Below are 3,711 nucleotides of genomic sequence, written 5' to 3'. Positions count from 1 at the left end.
ACCTAAGCTGAGGGCGGACACTTAACCAACTGAGCCACCCAGGCGCCCTGGCCCAAGAATTTTTAAAGGGGTTTAGGGAACTTAATCAACAAAGGGAGTCAGGGGGTCTGTAACATTTCTTGCTTGTGTGCAGACTCCATGCTGCCAGCTACAGAAGTTATCCCAGTGCTCACTTGTTGTGTAGGTGGTGGGGTGGGGGTTGGGAGAGACTGCTTCTTTAGTGCCTGGGAGGTTGTGCAAGGGGGCCTGGTCTCTGTCCTGTGACATGCAAGAGTTCTCTGTTCTTACAAGGAAAGAATGCATGATATATAGATATACAAAGAAACGTTAGCTAATGAATCATGGTGGGCACAGAGCATTTGCTAATGTTTAAAGATTACTAAAACCACAATGAGATACCACCTTACACCAGTTAGAATGGCAAAAATTAACAAGACAGGGAACAACTTATGTTGGCAAGGATATGGAGAAAGGGGAACCCTCTTACACTTCGGTGGGAATGCAAGCGCTAATGGGTTTTAGCTAAACAGTATCTAAGAGTAAATTTCTCTTTAACTCTCAATAGCGTAATGATTCTGTGATATTCAAATACTTTTTGCATTTCACAAAAGTGTCTTGTGAGTCATTCAGTATGTTCACAATATTATTATTCTCTAGATAAAGAGTAGTTTACAAATTTCAGAATGTGCTGACTTCATCTCAGCTTGCTTCATATTCTAATTGAAAGATTCTGTTTTTCCTGAAAATATCTTATTTTAATTAAGCCCACCATTGTTATCCTGATGGACAGCTGATACTCTGATGTACTTACTTTGCTCCTTTTTCTGGTGTAACAGCTCTGGGTATGGCTTTATACAGTCTGTCAACACAACATCTCTGAGTGCACAGCTGGGAAGAGAAGTGCACAACCAGTCCTCCTAAAACCCCTGTGAGCTCACCCAGCACACAGCACAGCCCATCCTATACCACTGATTTTTCCAGAATGAATGCAATTTTACGGCAGTTTAATGACAAGATCATTTCAGAGATCTTTTCAATGCAAAGAGAACAGGTCTATTACATAGGGCCTGACCCAATGACACAAGACAAAAGCTATGTGACTATACACAGTCTTGTTAGGTACTTTCTTTATCACACAAAGAATCTGAATCTTTTCCATTCTTCTGCTTGAGACCAAAGATTAAAATCTCTTTAAGTTCAAACCCTTTTCTTCACGTAAGTAAATGTCAGGCATGAATATTCGTTCAGAGCTGGAAACGTGAAATAGGTATTCTGACCGGTACTAAAATTTTGAAATTGCACATTATCCCATCCTCAGAATTATGATCACAACTGGGACAGTGTCTATATTACATAGAAATATTCCTTTTAGTTCTCTGTCAGATTGTCTACACTGATTAGTCTGAATATCCTGAAATGTTTTCATTACCCTTCATTGGCTCATTATTTTGTATAAAAGTGTCAGTGACTGTGTTGCCTTGGGGCACTGTCTTCTCCTAGAAGTTTCTGAAAGGATGGTCATTTTGGCTCCAGGTTCCCAGGGACACCAGGATTTGAGAGTTTTTATTAGATGTAGATCTGCTATTAGACAAGTTCTCCTGGGTTTTGAACCATATTGTTTTTCACCCTTGTCCCGGGCTAATTGAAAGCTCACCAGCAACTCGTGCAAAAAATCCCCCAGGTAGCTCCTACAGTACAAAACAGCCATCTTCACTGTCAGAACCACCAGAAGATTTTCACTCTGTGGCTTCTGCGCATCTTACCACAGATGACTCTGGGTAAGTCTTTGGGCCTTAGATCTGCACTGAGTGTGGGGAAATGGAGGACTGGTTTCAAAGAGAACACAGCACCCTTATGAGCCAAGAAGATGGCAGGATAATTAAAAACAAACAAACAATGGAATCGTACAGTAGCTGACTGTTAAAACGTGAAGATTCTGTCTCATGTTGCTGTTCTGAGTCAGTTAATCACACAATGGGTGACCCGTTTTAAAGTGACCTGACAGACAGGAGGATCCCAGAGGAGCATCAGGGCTGATCGATGTACAGGAAGCTTATTGGTTAAAGGTCAGGAAATTATACATGTGTAGACTGGAAAAGATTCCGTAGAAACAAAGCCCTCAAGTCATTCAGAGGAAATCACATCTGGGGACATGCTCTTCAATATCTGAAGTTAGTCATGGGAAGGACAGAGTAACTTCTATCAGTGGATGGCTGGCCTTCAGGCAGAATAATACATTTTATGTTTCTGTCAAGATACTTTAAATGTATTACATCATTTCATCCTCACAGTCACCATGAAGTGTGTTTCTGTTAACTTTGCCTCAGTAATAAAGAATTGAGACAATGACAAGTTTTAGAACTGCCTGAAGAGCATGCAAAGCTAAGGAGTATCCTAGGGATATACACTGTCCTGACTGACTTCAGATCCACACGGTTAACCGTCATGTTCCATGGCTGCTGTGCTTCTTTGGAAGGTGGATTGAGGACTTTTATGAGTCATGAAGAGGGAGGCAGTCTGAGGCTCAGTAGGCAGAAGACCTATCTGGCATTTGGACCTGTCCCGCACTGGACAAGCTACCTCAGAAACAGAGAGAGTCTATCCCTGGGGGCTTGAGGCAGAGATCAAAGGGTGAAAGCCAGAGAGCTTGTAGAGGGAAAGGTTTCCTGAGATCATAGGGAGGGTGGATTTAGACTCAATCCCGTCATTCCTTTAGGTTCTGGGAGTCAGCCTGAGTCCGACTTATTTAAGTAACGCTAATGGCTCAGGGTTCATGCTGAAAATGAGAACTCTGATTGTTTTCCTGCCCCTGAAATTCAGGGGTTTAAGATATGTCTCCTCCCTCTTCTAAACATGCACGTATGTGTAGACACACAGCTGCTTCCAGCTTGTCCTTGTCATCCAGTGCCATTACTCTCACCCCAGGGACATCTTAGTCTCTCCTTCCGTGATTTCTATCCATCTAGGAAGCGAGCAGCACTAATACCTTTCCTGTGTTACTCTTCTGATGTGGACTGGTCACTTCATCCTATCCCGTCCTATCACAAGTATTCTTCTAACTTCCTCTTCCTATGCCAGATCTCATCCTTCTGGATCGGTTGGAGTGGATTTTTAAAGGCAAAAAAAAAAAAAAAAAAAAAAAAAAAAAAAACAAAACACACACACACACAAAAAAGAAAAAACAAAAAACCAACAACAGTGATTCTTCAAAATATAGGATAAATAACTTTAACATGTCATCCAATTGTTATTCAAGTGTTTGAAACACATAGATACAAATAAATGTGTATTGAAATAAGTCATTAGCACATAATCCTCTATTTGTGGATAATAATATAAACTTCTGATTTGAGGTAGATCTAGGTTGACTCATATTTATTTGCAAAAAGGAAGGGTTCCAAAACAAGGAGTCTTTTTTTTTTAAGATTTTATTTATTTGTTCGACAGAGATAGAGACAGCCAGCGGGAGAGGGAACACAAGCAGGGGGAGTGGGAGAGGAAGAAGCAGGCTCATAGCGGAGGAGCCTGATGTGGGGCTCGATCCCAGAACGCCGGGCTCAAGCCCTGAGCCGAAGGCAGACGCTTAACTGCTGTGCCACCCAGGCGCCCCCAAAACAAGGAGTCTTAGATAGGAAAGCCTTACTCAGAGCTGAATTAAGTTCTAAGAAAAGGGAGGAAAAAATGTTTCTGCAATTGACTGAGTTATGTTCT

Source organism: Ursus arctos, unplaced genomic scaffold (genome assembly GCF_023065955.2).
Source record: "Ursus arctos isolate Adak ecotype North America unplaced genomic scaffold, UrsArc2.0 scaffold_22, whole genome shotgun sequence".
NCBI classification, from domain to species: Eukaryota; Metazoa; Chordata; class Mammalia; order Carnivora; family Ursidae; genus Ursus; species Ursus arctos.
The sequence above is the reverse complement of the archived record's forward strand: the minus strand, read 5'-3'. Positions refer to the sequence as shown.